The sequence below is a fragment of the Passer domesticus genome, chromosome 3 (genome assembly GCF_036417665.1).
Source record: "Passer domesticus isolate bPasDom1 chromosome 3, bPasDom1.hap1, whole genome shotgun sequence".
Lineage (NCBI taxonomy): Eukaryota > Metazoa > Chordata > Aves > Passeriformes > Passeridae > Passer > Passer domesticus.
In genome coordinates, this window is record NC_087476.1 from 87,636,150 (window position 1) to 87,658,727 (window position 22,578).

Below are 22,578 nucleotides of genomic sequence, written 5' to 3' on the forward strand. Positions count from 1 at the left end.
TATGTATGTATGTATATATACACACATACATACATATATATACACACACATATATATAAAAATACATACATACACACACACACACACACACACATATATATATATATATATATATATATATATATATATAGGAGTCCTGGTGCAAAGAGGAATTTGAAGGCTCCACCACAGTGCTGGTGTACCCAGAAAAACGTAGTCACGCTTTCAAACATTGCTTTAAGACCCAAAAGGAGGGACTGGAAGTGCTTGGAAACTCTGGTTGATGTCCTGAAATTGCTTTCTCTTAGTGGAGGTATTTGTTGTTAGCACTGGCTGGTTGGAAGAGCAGACCATCCACCGCATGTACAAAAACAAAATTTCTTCTATGTAAGGTGAAAGAAGTCTTAGTAACCCTAATTTTCTGTCACTTCACAACCACAAACCAGGCACTCCTATTTTAAGGCCAGATTGTAACAGTGCCAGCCATCCAATCACCCAATTTGGTGCATCTGGAAGTACATCCTGAAAACCGCACCACCTAGAATGCCAGAACTGTAAAAGAAGCAAATCTTAGGCAACTTCTTACATAAAAGCTAAAGAAATGAAAATTAGTTATCAAGACCTGCTGTTCTTGTAGCAATAAAATGTGCTGGAGGACAGAAGCTCCAGGATTCCTTGGAGCCCCAACGTAGCGCAGTAGAAATAACCACAAGTACATATATGAATATAGGTAGTACAGGGGGAAATTGTTACATGTAGTGAAGTCTTCAGTATTTTTCAGGTTTTAAAAATGTTGTTTAATTTCTACACCCTATATTTTTGTATTTTGTTGTTGCAGCCCTGCACAATAAGTGACCTATGTCTTCGCACGCCTGTCATTCCACCTTTTTTCCTCAGTGATGTGGATTACAGCCAAGATAGCAAGTTGGTTTTTTTTTTCCTGCCTCAGTATCAGGTGGAAAAACTAGAGGTGGGAAAGAGGTCAGAAAATGGTGACAGATATTCTGACATGACTGGGGAAACTGTTTCACAAGGAAAGATTAAAAAGACTAAGAAAGTATGTCTTGGTTAAGTGCGAAGGACAAACAGGATTGGACTTCTTGTTTCTTGTAATAATCTCTGCTGCTGAGTGGAGCTATCTGGTACAAATTTTGGTCTAACCCACTGTTAGAAGCAAAGAGAAAACTTGTGGTGAAAATCTTGGGCCATTGCTGCGATGTGTAGAGTAACAAGGAAATTACAAACACCCCTATGGTGTTGAATGAAGAGGCCCAAGCATTACAGGAGATGTAATTCCTAATGTTTTACTCTGTGAGGCTCAAATCCTACGGTGCCCACCAGTAATAAGCAGTAACCACTCAGTCAGGTCTGCTGTGTGATGATAAAGACCCTTTCCACGATTCGTCTCTGAATCACATTGTGTCGGAAGGGACACTGCGAGGGGAAGGTCATTAAACTGCATAGACAACAAGCTCTCTCAGCATGGCAATTACAGCCCTCATTTCCTACAATACACACCTTATTGAACATGTCTCGCTCGTGGTAGCCTATTTGTCTTGGAAGTATGTCAAAATCTTCAGATTAAGTCCTTTAATAGGTTCCAATAAATGACAGCTCTGAATCTTCTTCCCTCAGACTGAATTAACAAGTTACATCTCTGGGAGCACAATTCTCTCTGCGAGCATTATCCCAGAGCATTTGTCAGAAAATCTGTTGCCAAACCTCATTTCAAATGACTGTCATTGTCTCGCATCACTCTGGTCTGAATGTTTTCTGTGTTGAAATCGTGGTCTGAGGAATGCTGGAGATGTAACCAGACTACAGAATCTTTCCAAACCAGACAAAGCAGCATTTACATCCATACATTACATTTACAGTTTATCATTAGGAACTGTGGCTGAAGAGCAGCAGAGGTACAAGCTGGCATTCTGTGTGTACAGATCTGTAGTTAAGCCTTGGCTAATGAAACAGCGCACAAAACTTTTACTTATGTGTGCACCACGGCCAACATCAGGAAAAAATCCAAACCAAAAGTGCAAAAAGGATGGTGCAATCCTAACTTTTTTTCCCCTAAGATTTTAAATATGTTAATTTATTAATTTTTTTTTTTTTTGCTAAAATTTTACATATCAACAATACTGGAATAAAGCTCAGTTGAAGCAGTTACTGTGTATTCTTCATTACAGAAATAGCAGCAGCAAATTCATAGAATCATAGAATGGTTTGGTTCAGAAGGGACCTTAAAGGTCATCCAGTTCCAGATCCCTGCCATGGGCAGGGACACCTTCCAGTAGACCAGGTTGTTGAGAGCTCTATCCAACCTGGCCTTGAACACTTCCAGGGATGGGGCATCCACATCTTCTCTGGGTAACCTGTGCTAGTGCCTCACTATCCTCGCAGTAGAGAATGTCTTCCCAATATGCCATCTAAACCTGCCCTTTGTCAGTTGGAAGCCACTCTCCCTTGTCCTATCACCACACACCCTTATGAAAAGTCCCTCTCCAGCTTTCTTCTTCTTGGTCTGCCTTTTTAACAGAGAACAAATAAAAACAAATCTTTCCTTTGGTTTCTCTTTGCAGTTGTACAGTTCCTGTGTTCTGGTGTGTTCTAGAGTTAAAATGAATTTGTGGATCCCAGCAACAAAGTGACCAACATCTGCGTAAGTATGTTGTCGGTTTGTCTCTAGGAAAGAAGTTTGCGTTATGTTCTTCAACACAAAGGCAGAGACTCACAGGGAAATGTGCAGTGGGTTTGTATAAAGGAGAACAAGGACAGAGTAACATTCCTTGTGCTTAAGCAAGGCAGTAAAAGTTTTGTGCTACCCTTAGTTCTTGTGGGAAAGTCTCCACAAACTTGTCTCGTTCTGTGCAAAGGAACTCTTGCCTAGACAGACAGGATTGATTACCCTTCCTAAAAAAGTTCAGTCAGGCTGTAGTTCTCAGCTGTGATCTTCATCCCAGAGTGGAGCCTCTCAATACCCTGGGTGCAGGCCACCAAAAGTCTTTAAGATATGGCTCCAGTTCTGGCTTATTTAGATGGGTCTGGAAGTAAATGTAGATATCTGTTGCCTCCAGTCTTTGGATTGAGTTCTTCATGCTTAAATTTCAATGGAATAGAAACAACAAAAAAAAAAAATGTTATAATTACAAATGTAGCCCCTTGTTCTGTGCTAGAAAATCTTACTGGCATCCGTGAAAATGGAGAATTGTAGCAACTCTCACATGTTCATGTGCCATTATCCTCAGCTTCCCAAGATCTGAGCGCATATTATCCCAGCTGAACACTAAGTGTTTCAGATCTTTCCAGCTGATTTTTCTTTTCCAGCTTTCTCCTATGGCTGCTACCACTCTCTTCCTCTTCCCTTTCTGAACAAATTGCCTTGACTCACACACATCCCCCGAAAAATTGCCCTTTTCTGTTCCAGTGAAGACTGAATTCCAAGCCAGTATAATAAAGTTTAAAATCTTTGCCACATTTGTAGGTCATATTCATAGCCTGATTCCTGCACTAAGAGAGATCAATAACTCCAGATGGAGATGAGCATGATAAAACTCTCCAGTGCCTCAAGATTTAAACATGTTTATTTTCATTTCAATTCCTTTGGTTTAGCTGATGCCATGTTTTCCTCTCAGCTCTGCAGAATATTTGCAGATGAAGAAAAAAAAAGCAGTTCATGAGCAAATCACAGAACACTGTGCTGTCATATAATAACTACTGCTCTAATCTCATATTCAATAAAACTCATATACACTGACATTTAATAAATCATAATAAAGTACTACCTGGTCCTCTGCAAATGTTTTACCTCTTGAAAGTTCTAGTCCAGCTCCCAGCAAGGTCAGGTGGAAACTTTCTCTTTCTTTTCATGTGAATTCATTTGTTCCCTGAGCCTCACAAGCACCAGTGCAGTAAATCTTTATGTTATTAGGAGGGAGACACAGAGTGGTAAATACAACTTTTGCAAACCTTTATGCATGTAGTTTTAAACATAAACATGTTCATGGATTAGCTGGGTGCTTGTGCAACTGTTAGCTACCTCAGCAATGACAAACAGAAAAGACAAGACCTCTTGTGTTCATTAAAAAACCCCAAGCTGAGAATCATGGACTGAGAAATGATTCTAAAAAGAAATTGTGTAGTTTTGGCCACTGAACACAATAGGTTTGCACCTGTGTATGCATGAACTGATGCTGGATAATCTTAAATCTGTGTTTTCTGAACAAGTGCTTGAATTTGAAACTATCCCTATTATTTGACACAATTTATTCTCTGTGTGATTGTTGATTATTATTATATCAACTTTCAACCAATAATGCAGTGCCATTTGAAAAACAGCTTCCTGGTTTGAGAGATATGTAAGTTTATGTGTCATGTTGAGGAGCAATTATTATTTCCTCCCTCATCAATATAAGAAAATGAAAAAGATAAAAGGACTTAATTTACCTAATATGTACCTAAATCTTAATTTTTTTCTGTGTTTCTTCTTCCCTAACTCTATTCATTCATCTATTCACCCTCAATAATAATTCTTGTTCCTATATTTAACAGGAATGAATTGTGGTAATGATGTATTACCTGAAATAATCAAGTTCAAAACACGAACTGACTGTAATTTTAGGAATTCCTGTCAGATTTTTTCCATTTTATCAGTATGACTGGAGCTGCAATGAGCAACTGAGAAAAACAGCTTGTCCCAAAAAATGTGTCCTGAGTACATTTTTAATATTTAAGGACTTATCAAGAAGGACAGGTGGGAGAATGAGATAGTCAATGAATATTGTATCCAAATCATGAACACTTTAGGGATGGGGTTTTTTACATTTAAATTATTTTCAGCTATGTTCATCATGGCTGATAATTTTTAAGATTTCTCAGTAATCAGAGAGAAGAACAAGCTTGCATGTATGAAAAATCAGAAAAGCTTAGGTAGGGTCAGAAAGTTGTCTCCTGCTCCCTGGGAATCACAGAAGAGGTTGTGCCTTGAGCCTGTTGTAGAAGAAGAAAATCTAAATGTCTAATGCCCAAGTTGTAATTAAAGCTCCAAGTGGGACAAGGGTGCCAGAAAAGTGACTCAGCTTTTATGCACTGAAGGTTGTGCAGGGACACAAGTAATAAAGCAACAAAATGCAGAGAAAGATAATTCTGTGAGGTGGCTAATTATGAGTCATTTCCTACTACAGAATAATCTCATGGAAGTTTATATATATTCTTAGTTAAAAGGTTTATTTTGTTGCCTAAATATTTGTGAGTTATTCTTAATTATTCCTCAAATAGTAAAATTTTCCAGACCTACTTTTTTCATTATTATAACAGTCTTCACAAAACCACTTGAAGCCTCACTGCAGTGATTTCACATTGGCCATAAAAGTCATTATAAAATAGAGATGCAGAAGTGTTAGCCAAAAACAGTATTGTAACTACAAAGCAAAATCTGTACTGGGATAATTGAGGAGGATGAGATAATACCCTTGTATAATGGTGTAACAGCCAAAGAAAAATCCTGTTAAACCAGCTTAAAATTTTCATTATATATATTTTTTAAACCCTAAGACAGTGAAATTCTGGGTTTTAGCTAGGCTTGGCCTTTACTTCAAACCTGTTTGCACAAGATCAGCAAGTGCATGAATTCTTGCACTTCATTTAATAGCAGATTTTGATACATCCTTCAATACCACCTGATGCATAAATTATCCTACACCAATCAGTAAAAAAAAGCCCAAACAACCAAATAAAATCCAGCTTCAAAAAGCTTCTCAGCCCATCTTCAGCAAGACTTCTATACCTGTGACCTTTCAGCATAGAAAATCTTTCCATGAGTTCTTAAAATATGCTTACTAAGCCGATGTGTAATTACCTTGATGAAGCAAGTTCTTGCAGGCACAAGAACTGTTACTGGGGTGCCCTACTTACACCCGATTGCTGATGAAAAGCCATAATTATCATATCAGCAAATATTCTGTACAATGATTGTTTCTTTTTTTTTTTTTCCTTCTGACAACTGAAGCACAATGGGAATTGGTTTACAGTTGGTCTCCTGTCATAGTCTCAGATTTTCAAGTAATAGTATGCTTTTAGGAACCTGAACCTTCCTAGAAGTAAGGTCACAAGAACACTTTAAATGTATGAAACTAAACTTTGCATTCAGATGTATTGCTGCAAAGTAAGTTATTCCTAAAAATCAAATCCTTCCCCTTCTCGACTCCCTTGCCCTCACAGTGAAAATCATCTACAAATGAGTGAATTCAGTTAATACTCCTTCAGCTGAATGAGAACTTGGAAAACAATAGTTATGAGTTAATACTCATTTAAATGAGGTGATATCTGTCAAGAGTCTTACCAGGCCTGGGGCATATTTAGAGGCACCAAACTCTTCAGTGAATGAGTGTTTAGACATGTGGAATTAAAGGAAGAGGTGGCTCTATCAAGCCAGAAACCCATTCTGTTAGGAAACTTGCTGGAGAGATTCATCATCCAATCTGTCTTCATCAAGTTTTCCTGTGTTCTATCAACAGGCACCCTGCCAATTGACATTGGGATTCTTTTTCAAAGTGTTTTAGGAGTCTTTCATCTTTAGTAAAAGACAGGTGAATAAATTCCCCCAAATCCAGTAGCAGATCCTTCACTGTGTTCAGGCAAAATAGAATTACATACAGTATTTTTGTTGCCTGTGCAAAACCATAATTACTAGTCATTATTCATTAAGTTCATTTTCTTGTCTATACACTTCTAGTGATGTACCTTAATGATGGAATTGCTAATTGCTAATAACAGGAGAAACCTGTTATTGGAGTACTCTTTCAGCTTTCATCTGAATGTTGACACTAACTAAAATAGCTTTTTTTTTTACTGCAGCCCCAACAGAAACAATTATTGCAAGTGAAATCCATGAATTTTTTTCGATGCAATGAGTTTGGATGTTTGGAGTGGATCTGTGGAAATTATTGAAAGAACGTGGAGTCAGAGATATAAGCTTTACTTTTAAATTCAAAAGCAGTGAGTTCTGTAAATGTTCTTGGCTTTGCTGTGAGATTAAGTCCTGTAGAGTAAATCAGGCTCATGGGGCTGTTCAACCTCCTTGCCTGACTGAACCTCCCCATCATGGCAGGATCTGCAGGAATGGGGCTGCCTGGAGTCCCATGGTGGCAGCAGGAAAAACTACTTGCCTTTCTAAACAGGAACAAAGATATTTACCTAAATCTTGGATTTTTGAATAGCCAGAGCAGAGGATTCGTGGTGCTCTTAACCAATAGTTGGACAGACTGATGAGTTTTATATAATAGTAACTCTTCAAGTTGCCCATCTTCTTTTCTGGATTTAATTTCTGTCTCATTATTGCCCTTTAAAAAGAAATAGGTGGTGGTGGTGGTGGTGGTGTGATGTGGGAGAAAGACTAGAAATCTGGCAGAAGGATATACACTTGTTTGGAGTTGATTTTGAGGTTTTTTGGGCATGTTGATTTGGAGTTTTTTTGGTGTGTTTGGTGGGTTTTTGGTTTTTTTTTTGCATCGTTTGGAGATGATCTGAGTTCTGTCAACCTGATTTTTCAGGTGTGAAGATTCACAACTCTAGGAAGAGCCAAAATAGGACGTGTGTGTCCATTGCTACTCAAAACCAGACCCTAGGTTTTACCACTACTGTTGATAGCAATAAAAGAAACATACCTATGTCTGAGAAGACAAGTGTGAATCCTACATACATGTGTGAATTTCTAATGAGGCTCTTTTTGCCTTTAGAAGAAAATGTTTCTGTTTATCTTTAATAGAAATCCATTGTGTGTAGCTATGTAATGGAATCTCTCATTTTTTATTTGCATCTGTTAGCTTTTTATTGCAAATAGGGCTCTAAATCTTACTTTAGAAATGAGTATTGCACTGTATGTCAGTGCATGTGCAAAGGAAGCCATTAATAATGTTCGTTATGAAAACCGGATCCTAAGTGTTTTTAGTCCATTAGCCATTCATTTTTATTTATGTCTTCTTTCAAGAAGAATTTGAAGCCAGAATGCAAAAGATGAAGTTTGGAAAAGGAGCCACACATGAGGTCATAAAAAGCTGTCACTTTCAAGATGCTAGAAAATTCTTTTTTTTCTGTAACCTTTACAAAGACAAATGAGTATACATCATTTACTGCTTTGCCATCATTAAATTACAGTGCTTTTAGGAAACAAAACTCTGGCAAAGCAAGCCAAAGTAATCTGCTAATTTCACAAAATTAGAATATATCACACTTCCTTGGCCTGTTTAAATGTACTGCAGGAAGCAGCTCTCTCAGAGTCTTAGTCTCTTCCCCTCAAGGCTTATATGATGTAACTTTATTCTGGACTATTTGTCCTAACTGCCAAAGTGTGTAGCTTTCTGATCTCTTTTAGGATAGAAAACTTTTAAAATTGAATACTGGAAAATGGGTAGCCAGCTTGCCATCTTTATGGACTTACTCCCACTGACCTGCATTTTTTCATATGTATTACTGGAAAAAATTAGGCCCTAGCTATAAAGTGTCCTGTGATCCTATTTTCAGCAGACACCCCCAGGAACAAAATTCTGTTCTCAAAAGATCCTCATGAGCTAAGCGAAAGCACAATCATATTGAAAAAGGGAAAGACTTTTTCTCTCTTAAATAACCATTAAATTTCTCTTGCATTTTCTTTCTCTCTAAAATACTGTGGCAATTGCATGATTTATAAATATAAAACTGTAGTTTCTATTTTATCTGAAAGTGAAATCACCTTGTACCTTTGAGACTGGAAAAAAATAAAAAAGGTTTCTTATGACTTCCTTGGAATATAGTTGCTGTCAGCTCCAGAGATTTCTCATGTATGTTTACTGTTTTAATGTATCCCTGAAGCTATGACTTGATCCTGTTGCATTTAGAAGTTGTGTTTGGGATTTGAAATGTCAGCAGAGGAGCTGCTCTCAATGCATCACCACTGCCATAGGTAGCAGTGGCTGTGGCAGCCACTTCCAGGGACTGCTGCTGTTCATATTTCACCAAAGCCTCCAGAAAAGAGGCTGTGTGAGAAATAGGGCAGCGTAAAAAAGGAATGATCTCAGCTAATCTGTCTTCATCCTTGGTTAACACAGTACGAGGCAAGTTAATTGTGTATGATACAAATTATTGCATGATGTATAGGGAGGCTTTCTTTCTATGATTTGCATTAAAATGCAGTTGTTAACCTGATGTAATAATTTGGCTTTCAGTGGTTTTCGATCGCCTAACACTGAAAGGCTGAAGTGGTTTTTGCATGAAGAATAGGTCGCTAACTTCTGAATTAATTTCTGTAGGAGACAATACGGATGCAATGTTTTTAAAGCTTAATTTAGATTCAAATTAATGTGAAGACAAGCTCCTTGAGTCACCTAGTCTTTCTCTGTGGAATAATTTCTAATTGAATGTTAAGATCAAAGTTTAAGTTTATAAGAAAGAAAAACAAGTGCAGATAAATAGTTATTATCTGACATCCTTATGAAAATTCATGACCTGCTGCTTTATCAGAGACCTTTTAAGAATTCTAATTGTGAAGTATGCATAACTATTAAATGGCTAGAGCGCTTCAGTCTCTTGATAAGAAGCGAGTTAAATAATTGTCCTGTTTAACTTGTGCTTGTTAACCTTTAAGGTCAACTAGTTTGAACATACGTTTAATGAAATCCTGGAGCCAGAATTTATGATACTGCCGCTGAATGTTAAATTGGACAATTTACATAAGCAGGACATTAACCTTCTGAGCACTAAATAGCATTTTAGCACTTAGCCGCTGGGGACAATAAGGGACATGTTCTATATATTTGTGATTAGCTTGCCTGGAAACTCTCATGATGACCAATTGGCCTACCAAGTTTAGCAGCATAATTAAATGAATGGACTCAGCCTAAGTAAATTATCAGTGCTGTGTACAGTATATCATTATAGTCCTAAGGAAAAAAAAAGATATGAATAATTTAATATTACATTACTAATTTATCAATGCTAAGTGACTGTGAGGAGGCTCTTTGTAATTCGTTGTTTTAAATTTGATATTTGATTTACTGCTGGTGTGATTAAACTTGAACCTACTTCATTTCTTTATCAGAAATTTATGGTAAGAGTAGACTTTTTTCTCAGGGTAATGGATGTTTTTTTCATTTTCTTCAGCTTTAATGATAGCTGAAAATACAAAGTATTACATATTGCCAAACTTGTAATTAAGCAATTTGTCATAACAAGACGTGTGTGTCATCTTTTGGCTAGCAGATCTTGTAGTAGATAATGGCAGCAGACCTGGAATTGTCAGTGTTCCGAGCTGCAGGAGCAGAGTGATAGCAGCAGTAACAGCTCAGGGTGTACTTTTCTCCCTGAGATGAAAGATGGAGCAGGATATCCATGCTCTGTCCACCTAGCTACTCTCCTGGGGCAAGTCAAGGCCATGAATGGCAAACAAGCAATGTGGATTTTTTTGGGACAGGTGCTATACTTGTTAGAAGAGTTACAATTTGTTTGGGATGGTGCCTCTTCTCTATCTTGTGTTAGGTGGTGCTGCACAAACATGAATAAAGACATGTTTTAAAGGACAAGGTGGGACCTAAGCTATTTGCTCAGTTGTTTGTTGTCTGTGAGATGCCTCCAGATGGGTGTTACCTGTGCTCATTGCTCCACTGCGGTTCAGGCCCACACCTGCAGGCAGGAGCCACCCTGGCCTGGACTCATGTGCAGGTGCTGCTTCTCCAGCCCAGCCCATCACCTTTGCCCCAGATGTTACCTTTGATCAGCAGAGATAGGAATGGGACTTGTGTTTCAGGAGCTGGAGCCAAGCAGGACAGCATGGAGCTGACTGCCATTTCTGACAGTTGCCTGCACTACCTGTGGATTGGAAAGTGCAGGATTTGCAGATATTGCTGCCTGAAGGCATTGCCACCTGTAAAGTGCTTGTGTTACAGTCCTGAAAAAAGGACACTGACTTGTGGCACTCTTAACTGAAAAAAAGAATCAAGACAGTGATGGGCATATACTAACTTAATAATCCATGGATGTTTCAACACAGAGAGAAAATAACCCCAAGATCCAGCTCTGCAACTGCACAATAAAACTGTAAGGAAGACGCCTTGCTGTCCTTCCCTTCTAGGATGGACCAAAGGAGGCTGCCGAGCTCTGCTCTGTGTGCCCTGTGGAATTTGCTGAGGGTGCTGGAAAGGCTGAGCAGTACCAGCAAGCTCAGACTGTGTGCTTGATGGTGCTGTCAGGGAAGAAGCACTCAAAAACAGATTTTCTGGCACCCCAGTGTCCTATTTCAAGTTTTAGACTGACCGGTTTCTTCCCCTGTATTGAGTACAAACTTAGTCATTCCGTTCACATGCCAGAGGAGTGTCAGTTTGACCCAGTGGTGAATCCTCTGCTGGATGTCTGTCGTGTGGCTGCTTAGAGCTAATAGTGCTAAGGTTGTAGGTTTGATCCTAGTATGGGCCATTCACTTAAGAGTTAGACTTGGTGATTCTTGTGGATCCCTTCCAGCGCAGAATATTCTGTGGTTCTCTGTACTTACAGAGTGTAAGTCCTAAATCCTATATGGATTTAGATCTTTGTGCTCATTCAGCTACACTTACTTCCCTAGAAGCATCTGTTGTACCTGAGGAAGTCATGGGGTGTGAGAGAAAACACAACATAGTTCATAACCTGTGGATGTTCCTAAATACTGCCTCGTCAAGGAAGAGAAGTGGTTTTTATTCAGGTTTGCTCCGAAGCTGCCTTCTGTCATCCAAAAGTAAATGAGAGTGCAGTGAGTGTTTTAACTTTCCCTTCTTTTTATGTATTTTTGGCAATGCATGAGATGAACTTGAAAAAAGCTGCTTTCATTACAGAGGATCAGACTAGTTTTTTAAGTGCTACTAATTCCAAGTTTTTTTGCTAGAAGGGAAAAGGGAGGAAACCTATGACCTCTAGTCTCTGAAAGAGAACCTCTCCTTACACTTATAGTTCTGTTTCTGTAAGGGGTCAGGTATTCATGGACAGGAATGAATTTACAAGATTCCTACCTGTTTCCCCTGGAAACCAGTTGAAATTATTCCTAAGGATTCTGGTGACTAGTTAGGAAGGTTTTGTGCTTTAAAAAAAAAAAAAAAAAGGATCCCTGTGTTTTCAACAAGCTAGACTATTACTTCTCTTGGTATTTTGGAGCTAGGGCTCTCAGCCTTTCCCTGGTTCACCAATACACACCAACCTTTTCAATCTCACTTACTGATTATGCCATAGTTAAAAAATATTAATAATAAAATATCAGAACAGGAAAAACACTTAAAGCCATCATAGACTTATTAATAAGCCAGATAATATCATCCTGAGGTTTATTCAAGGTGTCGTGTGGTAGCTGTAGACATTTGGTAGACCTAAGAAGCAATTACGATGGGAATTAGGTTTGTCTGAAAAGAAAACTATAAATTGCTGATTTTTCCATATAGACAACCTCAGGTGGTTCAAGTTCAGGTCCTCATTCTGGCATAAAAGTTTATGTAATGTGGGGTAAGTCACTGAGTTGCAATGCACCAGTTTCTGAGCTCAAGTTCTGCCATACACAAAGAACAAGTAAGAGTGTCCTTCAAGTAATTCTGTGATGATAAATGCACCAGGACTGTGAGCTACTCTGGCACTGCAGTCATGAAAACAGGGTATTTCCCCTTTTCAATAAATAGTAAAACTCAATGGAAAAAACTTAACTTTTTGTGACAAAAGGGGTTCAGCTTGCTGAATAATAAATACACTTGCATCTGAGTTGAGGAAAAAAAGGAAGAGACAAAGTCATGCACCAGCCCTTTTTAGTCCCAGAGACTTAGACTGTTAAAAAAGATACATTATTGGCACAGCACGCATCTATTTTTCTACTCTACTTTTGTGGCATCAGTGCTTTCAATCAGCCATCACTGGGATTGCAAGGTGCAAGGTTCTTCAAAAACAATTTTTAGTGAGCTCTTTTATAAATGAGAATAGCTTTTCCCCTCTCCTCTTCCTTCTTCTGGATATTTGTCATTTGAGACATTTCTCCATACATTTTCAAAACAGTTTTGAAAATGCAGTCAAAAAGTTTTGGCTCCCCACTATTTGCTGTAAAGGCGAGCACAGCCCATTCAAAACACCAGCAACACAGCCGGAAAGAGAGGGGGCCACAGGGGAAGGAGTACAGACGATTGCCTGCAGAGGAGGACAGAGGCTCCTGCCAGCCCCAGACCTTCAGTATTTTATTCTTGCAGGAAGTAACTTGTGTGAAGGGACCAAAGTGTGGGTTACTCTACACTTTTCGGGTTGTCCTTAATATTGTGCCTGAGTTGTTCTGTGTATCTGCTCCTGTCTAGAGCCAGGGGTGTCAGTGTGTCAGTGACAGGGAGGTGGCAGGGACACACAGCATGAGACCACAGCAGTTATCCCACTCCCCAGATGTTACCTACATAGCCCCTTTTGTTCTGATCAATCATATTTACCAGTCTGAAATGCTGAAGAGACTGGGGAGGGCTGTTCACTGGTGTTAAAAGTTGTGATTTTTCATTTTGTGGTCACAGACAATAGAGTTACCTTGGTGAGATAAAGTCTGGTTTTAATAAGGAACAGATGAAAGAAATGGTGACTTCAGGTAGTAGAGCCAGTACAGATGGGAAAAATTAAGGCTATTGTAGCCCTTAGCTGCAGACTAGCACAAATCCAAATGGGAAAAGATGAATCTTTTTAAAGACTCAGTGGTTATCTATCATTTAACCTCATCAACTTTACTCATGGCAAGATTCATTTATGCCTCTTTTTTTTATCTTCTTTTCGTATTGTTCAAATTCAATATAATCAGACAGCTATGTGGTTTTGGGGTCTGCTTCCTGTTCAAGTGAATTCAGCCTTTGAATTTTTCTCTTTTGGTAGGCCTACAAGATCTCCTGCTGCCCCTCTATCCTCTACCACAGTCTTATTTTAGGATGCTTAACTTGTCTCCACTACACTGGAAAACTTGTATTCTGGTTCAGTTGTCTTTTTTCCCCCCTCCATCAAGAAAAGTTTTAATTCTTCTGAAACAGAAAGTCCCTGTTGAGGATGCAGACTCACAGAACTGTGAGCATTGCACCAGGTGACACCAAGGAAGAACAGAATAAAATATACACAAACACACTCACACACTCTCTGAATATGCAACCTGAATAAATGGAAAGGCAGACTTTTCCTACAGTGGACTACTTCCCATCGCTCATGGTGCAATCTGTTTTGCTCAAATCTTATGTTATTTACAAGTATTTAACCTTCCTAGTTTTAAAAATGCAGCAGACGCATTAGTTGAGTGCACTGGGCAAGAGACTTTTCATCACATCTTTAAAATCGCCTGCACCGATTACATCTACAGGAAGCTGCACATTTAAAATTACTGGCATTGTTTTGTCTTCGCTTTCATTTGCATTTTAGTCTCCCTAAGTCTCCTTAGTTTAATGATGTCATCAGTTCATTAACTACGCCCCAGCTTCTATTTAAGCCTGCTAATAGCAGTATATGTGCAGAAACTAGTGCATATGAAGAGTTTTGTGTTACTTGAAGCCACAGAGTTTGTCTCTGCATCCTTTACTCTTCCTTTTACATTTTCTGCTTAGTAGAAGTTGTATATACTATTGTAGTCAACAGCTCTATGGAATGATGTATTTTAAACAAGCTTAAAAAAATTCTAGTCTTAAAAGAACCTCTGAAATGAAATAATGGATGTAGCATGCTGGCAGGCTGAAGAGATTTAAATGTTCTTTCAGCCTGGCTGAAGCTGTAAGACATCTTCCCACAGAACAACTGTTATCTTTTAAGAAAAAATAAAGATATTTCTCTGGCTTGTTTTCCATGCAGACATTTGTAAAAATAATCCCTTCTGTTGCTTTGGTAAGTCAATCACACTAACAGGTACCAGTTATTCAGTGACTGCCTTGGGCTAAAAAGAGCAAATGACAAAAACACTTTTAGGTTGTCATGTGTTAATGCAAAATGCCCCCAGACCCCAGTGCTTATTCATCTTCATCTAGTTGACTAATGCTTTTCCCATGTTGTTACATGTTGGTAAATTAAAGAAGCCTTCCAGACAGTTCTGTCAACAGTTTACTGAAATGTACCTCATTAGTGAGGTTGAGCTGTCACATGAGTGTAATTTAATCCTATTGAATTATCACTCAAAAATGCTTGAATACCAGGCCTTCATACAGTGAGAAAGAAGGTTTTCTAGGAATAGTGTCAGGCTATAAATTGATTAGATGTGAAGCATGGAAAGGAAAAGCCCCAGATTTTTTTTATACTTGCTGTAAGATTTGTGACAGCTCTTTCACTGTGTCTTGTGTTTTAGAGACCTGCATAGAGCCAGGTACATTTCTTTTCAGCATTTGTTTTTCATATTCATAGTAAAGCTGAGAGGCTGAGTGCCATGCTTAAGATGGAATATTTCTTTTTTTCACTGAAACAGAAAGGAGAGAGAGGGAGAAAAAGAACATAAGGAACTAGAAGGAGAAAGATGGATTTCAGTTGGTGTAATATGTGTTGAGCCCTCCTTTTAGAGAGCACTAGGCATTTCAAAATCTTTGGAAATGGTTCTTGTTTTTCAACCAATGGACACAGGAAATATATAGGATCTGGCTCTGTACCTGTCTTTGTGGGGTCTTTAAAAACCCTTTGTTTCTACTGAGACCATGGAAATGGGCCACATCTGCAGATTGAGTGTGACATGCTTGGGAAAGTCTCAAACCAGCATTTGTCTGAAAAATTTGTTAATATTGAACATTTCCATTTAATAATGGTCTTCTTATAATTGGGAGGACTTGGTGAAGAATTTAACAAGAGACAAGGGTAAGTTCTGCCCAATGATGGGCTTTCCTGGGCTGTGGTGGATCAGAGTTCACAGGACAGCTACATTTCCTACACCCTACCTATATATTCAAAACACTAGATAATCAGATCTATAGCAGAAACTGCAAAAAAAATCATGGGCATGTCACAGAAATGGTTTTTAAATGTAGTGCCACAGGGTGATGATTTCTCATTCACCTCAGCAATCCCTGCCAGCAAAGGAGTGGCACAATGGACAAATATACACACAGACCCCACACTTCCTCCACTGCTGATGCAGGGGAAGGTTGAATGGAGAGGTTTCCCAGCAACCTGCCTTGCTGGAGAGCATCCCACAAGACTTGAGCAGGAGAGTGTGCAGGAAAGCTCCCTGACACAGTCCTCTCCCTACTGAAGGTCACCAGGGAGTCTCTGTGGAGCACATCCTCTGTGCTTGGGGCCAGCCCTACCCACTTTCCTCTCCTGCTAGGTATGCTGCCTCTACATATTTAATAAGGTTTTATGGGTTTAGGTGTTGTAAATTATATTCACTTCCTCAGACCTCTAAGACCTTCCTCCACCTACCCTCCCTTACCTGTCAAGTTTCACTGGGTATGCTTTAAATTCTGAAGAGGAGAATCCTGACTTTGCATAACATAAATGAAAGAGCTGGAAAGCATTACATTTTCATACAAATTACATGAAACCCCCAAGATTCTGCCCTTGAGGGGAGACAGCAAAGCAGCAAGTGTGCAGAGAAACAACAGCTTTGGGTTTTGGGGTTGTGTGGGCAGGGAGTAGTGGTTTCATGTACTTCACATAAGAAAAGGAAAGCTCCTGTGCTTTGCAGGTAGTATTTTTCAGGTAGAGTTGGATTTTACTTGGTTTTGTAAAAGCAGGAATCCTTGATGTTACCCTATACAGGAAGAGCTGTATATGTCTGTGGGAAGTCTATATATACTTATCTATGTATGTGTGTATATATATATATATATGTACACACACACATATATATATACACACACACACACACACATATATATATATATACACATATATATACACACACACACACACACACACATATATATACACATATATATACACACACACACACACACATATATATACATACATATATATATATATATATATATATATACATGTATATATATCTGTTTTGGCCTTCTGCACCACTAACTTCACCAGTTAACTTCAGTCTTTCATTACTCTGGATGACCCAAATGTCTAATCAAAATATGCCTAATAATTTAAAACACTTACAAGTGATCACTTCTTTACTATTTTAAACACTAAGACAGGAATAAAACAAAAGGATCAGGTGTTTTCTGGCACAGGCCAAAGCATATGGTGGAAGAATATATTGCTCCATTGTCTCTGGTCATGAGGCTTTAGGTTCAGGAACAAATTGTACACATAATTCTGAGCTCATACACAGAATAGAAAAAGTAATATGAATTCAAATATGAATCCTTGTGGAGAAACTAGTTTTCATTTGGACATAAATAAATTACTATTCAGTAGAATCTATCGACCCAATTTGAAGAGGAAAAAGTAATTTTGGGGTTAAATAGAGTCATGCCAAGAAAGTACATCCTGATTCCTATTTTCATGGTGATCCTTTATCTCTTATAGCCACCAGGGGCTGAACCAGAACTTCATATAAAAGGGATGCTCTGTTTTTCAGGTGACTTTGGAGTGTGATTTTGTGTGCCCTGCTTTCCTGGACATGGCTGAACACCTGCCTGCCCATGGGAAGTAGTGAATTCATTCCTTGCTTTTTCTTTGCTTGTGTGCTTTCCCTCTTAAACTGTCTTTATCTCAACCCATGGATTTTCCAGCTTTTATGCTTTTAATTTTCTCCCTGATCCTGCTGGTGGGAGAGTAAGCAAGCAGTGCTGGCTGGGGTTAAAACATGACAACAACTTAACAACCTTATGCTTTCTTGGGTTTGTGTTCATTCTGCATTACATCTTATAAATATGTGGAACTCCAAACCAGTATTTGTCTTCTTAGCTCAGAACTATCAGTCAGCAGCTTTCTAGCTCTGACCACAAAACCATTCTCTAAAAGAAAAGTAATACAAATTGCATAACAGCTTGCCAAAATGTACCTAAAAAAGCCCAGAGACTGAAAACCACTAAAATTCACTGTTAGTTTCAGAGCTAAAGAATATTGAAATGTAAAAATGTATTTGTACTATCTTTTCTTGACTTCTGGCATTTCAAATTACAGAAAGTGATGCTAAACTAATAGTGTGACTTTCACTTTTTAAACAGTAAATATTTTTAAAACAATTATGTCAAAATTTTATTGGTCAAACCATGTATCTTTCTGAATATAAAAGTCTTCTTAATTGTCTAATTTTCTTTATAGTTGTGTGTTTTCTATTTATTTAGGTCCCAAATGAAAACTAAAACTCTGTAGTTTCACTTGGCTTCTCATTCGTAAGTAAATATATCAAATTCATTGTGGTTTTCACTACCTTCTACTTCCTAAAGAAAAAACGTAAGCAAATATTAATCTGATAAGTGTTGTAAGAGTAGGAAGGGGATAGTTCTATCCATAGAAAATGAGATAGGAAACCAGATACTCTTCTGCAAATGATGGGGTACCAATCCTGAGATTTCAAAGATTACTTTTTTTTCCAAATTCATATGGTTTTTGGAGACAAACTTGGAATCCTAATAGCTTTATTTTCTGTATCTAATTATCTTAGCAAAACAACTACCTCTTAAATGCAGACACTTCACTCCTCACAAAAAGTCCACTGAAGTCAAAGGAAAGATTCATTCATGCCATGATATTTTGCATCAAGCTTTTGTATGGAAGCATCTCATCATCATTTTTTAAATGTTGTATTCTGATCATTGCTGGCACAGTGCTGTAAGTGTCCTTTCTCTTACAATTAGTTAGTTTTCCAGTTCTTAGTCATGGAATGAGCTTATAACTTCACAGGCAGACTTTTGGTTTTAAATAATAATTAGAAATGTGGTTTTGAATATTTGGAATTCTTGTAGTATCTGAGTCCAGTGTACTTCATTTTCAGATTCACTTTGTATTTGCTACTACTTTGCAGGTAGCTTGGAGTTAAAGTACAAGGTGCAGGTCCAAACCTCTTTGTGTCATCAGCTATCATGTGATGATGATGGAATGCTTACAGTCTTTTTAGGTGAATATCCTATGGTTTTTCAAAGTTGGATCACTGTCTTTTCTCAACAAATTACATCTGTGTTTTATATTTCTATTGAAGGAGTGCTGGAGAGGTGTTTTTATGTTTCATTTCATATTTAGGACATCATTTGATGACAGCAAAAGGCTCACTGTTGTTGAAGGAGACCATCTTGGTCCCAGTCAAAAAATTACTTTAATTGTTCCCTTAGGCCAGCACTGGGGTTTGTCAGATCCCTGAGTGAACCAGCTCTGCTGATTGTGCAATCAGAAAACTTCCTCCTTGCCAAGTTAGATGTTCTTTGGTGTTATGGACAGAGTCACCATAACTCCGCTCCCACAGAGGGGAGAGTGGGATCACATGCCCAGGAGAAAGCAAAAAGTTTTATTTCATTGCAACAAGTGGCTACCTTGGCTTAATGATTAATATGACACCCTTAATACAATCATTTGGCTTAGCTATAACTGATGTATTTAAATAAATTGGGTGAAACATGGCCATCACTGCAGGGAGGAAGTTTCCTGCACTCAGGCTTTTACCCAAGTACCTGCTTGGTGGCATTGCTGGAAGACACCTTCTGACCTGTTTTCATGTTGACTAATCCTGATGGGCATTGCAAGAGGCACAGAAAGGCTAAAAATTTGTATTTCAGCATAGATTTTGTCCTTGGCCATGTAATCCACTACATTAGAAAGTCTTTTTGCAGAACTCAAAGAGTAAAAATTCTGTATAGTTTCAAAACAGGAGTAAAAAGCAAGAGTGTTGCCTGAACCTTCGTCACTCACTAGTTTACCTACCACATAGATGCATAGCAAAATAATACACTAGAGTATCATCCCAAGATGTTAAGATCGTATCATTTTCCCCTGTGAAAAAAAAAGAAACTGTATAGCTTGGCACAGAAGTCTAACATAAGAAAAGGGATAGCCATTATTCAGAAAAGAAAATGAGAATATGGAAGCTGATATGCCTAGGACTTTTTGCAGAAGGTAGGCATGATCCCAGAGCAGGCATGTGTGTGACTGGAAGAGGGAATTTGTATTTTAAGGCAGATTTGCTGCTTGTTTTATTGCTCTGCTCTCAAATAACAATAGCTTGCAGAGTCAGGCAGTTTGAAAAGGAAGGTTCAACTTCCACAACAAAAACCCATGAAAACTAGTCGTCTTCAAAAGAATAGCAGTGTTGGAAGACATACTTAAAATGGATTATACTGAAAAACGTTACAAAAAAGACTACTTTATTTCTTTTGTCCTGACATGCTTGTAGATCTAATACTTCAGAAAATCCTTGTCTTCTTCTCCACCATCATTCTTCTGGAGAGGGAATCTATATCTGCTTGAAGACAAACTGAGTGATTTTTTCTTCCATCCTCACAAAAGAGTGAGGCAACAAAGGCAACAATGTGTTGTGTGCAAAGGCAACATTGGGAGTATCAACTCCCCAGTGATAAACTGTCTCTTAAAGCAAAAAGTCTGCTACGTATGAGAAGAAATAGCTTCCAAAACCTTTATTTCTTGGTACATGGCTCTGCTTCCTAGTGGCTTAACAGCATTTTACTAATGTGTGGGTGAAGTGAAATGGTGGTATTTTAGGTGTTCTCTATTTGCCTTTGTAAGGATGCCCAAGAGCAGATAATCTGGTCTTTTTTCTTTGATCTACTACAATTTCTACTAGAAACATTTCTGTGCTGGTCCTCTGAGGCAACTCTTTTGTCTAGCTTATAAAATGTAAATGCACTAAATGGAACTGCTTTTGGGTTACCAGGACAACACTTCTAAAGTTTTATCTCATCTCACAGGTTAGGTGCTGCAAGCACCAAGTGAGGTGCGAGTACCTCTTACACTTTTACAGATTTCATATTCTTAGGCATGCAGGCATCTTAAACATTGAAATGAGTCTGGCTTACAAAAGCTTTAACAGTGCATGATATGCATGTCCATACATCAGCATGAAACCTGGAACTCTTGACAGTTACTGGGAGTCAGACTGGCCAGGTGTAAAGAAAACAAACCAAAACAAAACCCACCACCAAAACCTACCAAAAAAATCCCAAAATGCCACAAAACCAAAGGTCAACATTTTGTTGAACAGCAACCTGCCCAGAAGCAGCAGGAGCAGGCTGCTTCCCAAGGGCTGATGACGCCAAGAGGCAATGGTAACAGAGGGAGAACATCTTAGGCAGAAATTTCTCAGCCCCACAGGATCTGAACAAGAGGAGCAGATCGAGTCCAACAGCAACAACCAGGGTCAGCCAACAGCCCAGGTAGGCTGGTGATTCCAAATTCCAGGGACACGTCAGGCCAATGTACCACTGAGGCAGAAGGCAGATATCCACTGCCTGAGAGGCTGCTCAGGGCACTGGTGACGTGCTTGTAGCCCTGGCACAAACAACTGCCCTGATCTATAGGTTTGTGGTGTCTTGTGTCAAACCGAGATGTTAAACTGTGTGGATGTCAGTGGTGAGAAGGACACTGGTGCATGCCTGCTCGGGCACAAGAAACATGGGAAGAGCAGGGAGAAGTAGATTTCTTCTCCCAGTGGCATCTCAGCTGAGTCTGTAAGCAGAGTAACTTGTATAATGTCCTAATTTACATCTGGATAGGGATGAAGATGTTTGAAAATTAAAAGGGCATAACCACAATCCTGATGACCTCCCACTTTTCTTTTTTCAAATAGATCTTGGCAAAGGAAATAATCTGCTTCTTAAGGGCAGGTTTAAAAAGACTCCAGCTTTGTCACAAGTAGGTTGAGTAAATGTTGAGGACAGACTGTTTTTTCCAGCAGAGAAATCTTTCAAAGTCTTGGAAACAAGGCAGTACAGCTTAAAATATATCACTTTTCAGTTCTTCATTTGGTTTGCTCTTATTTTTTCTCCTTCAGTTTTATGCCCATGAAAAGTGCTAGGTTGACAGACTTGGAGATGAACTTCCCTCTTTATCCAGCTGTCTTGACAATGTACTTCTTCCCTGAGGGACCACTTTTAAGGGGACTGGATGGTAGGCTGACTCCTACTTTATGCGTCTCTGCCAGTAACTAACTGCCTGTGAGGAGATGACCTAGTTCTGGCTGTGAAGGTGATGAGATTTTGGCAGGCCAAACTTCTGGCCACAAAAATTTGAGCTTTAATAATTGCCTTAATCTTTAGGTGAGGTGCTTTTTTTGTTTAAGTATAGAGAGAAATCTATATGCACACAGACATAAAACATATATATATATATATGTATATATATATATATACTTAAATGTCATGTACTTGCTTTGCCTTATAGTGCTATTTGCTCTGTGGGCACAGCCCATGGAATTACTATCTTTACAGCTATTTTGCAGTCATGACACTGTTATTACCATGAAGGAATGGAAAAATATTTCTTTTTTTGGCGTCAATTTTCATTAAATTTCTTACATTTTTATACCAAATAGAGTGGAGACTGTCAGCTACTTCATGCTTTTTTTATGATTGCTAGGTGAACATGAGGGGGTTTTTTACAGATACTGAACTGTGAAAAAATGATCTTTAAAAGGATAAACAGTTTCTGTATAAAACACAGTACATTAATCCAGCTGCAGCTTAATGCAACTACCTGAATTTGATAATTTCTTTAAATCCTGAAATCTGTTGG

At 38.5% G+C, this 22,578-nt stretch overlaps 1 long non-coding RNA gene across 2 annotated transcripts; it reads left to right on the plus strand.

Annotated features, from left to right (window-relative positions):
* The first annotated feature begins 190 nt into the window (after positions 1–190).
* Positions 191–9,011, plus strand: LOC135298172 (uncharacterized). 2 transcript variants are annotated; one of them, XR_010360166.1, is made up of 4 exons: positions 191–1,541; positions 2,559–2,638; positions 6,832–6,972; positions 7,527–9,011. It is a non-coding gene; the product is annotated as an uncharacterized LOC135298172 (long non-coding RNA). The 2 variants fall into 2 exon arrangements; XR_010360165.1 differs by having other exon boundaries at positions 191–2,638.
* Positions 9,012–22,578: the final 13,567 nt, after the last annotated feature.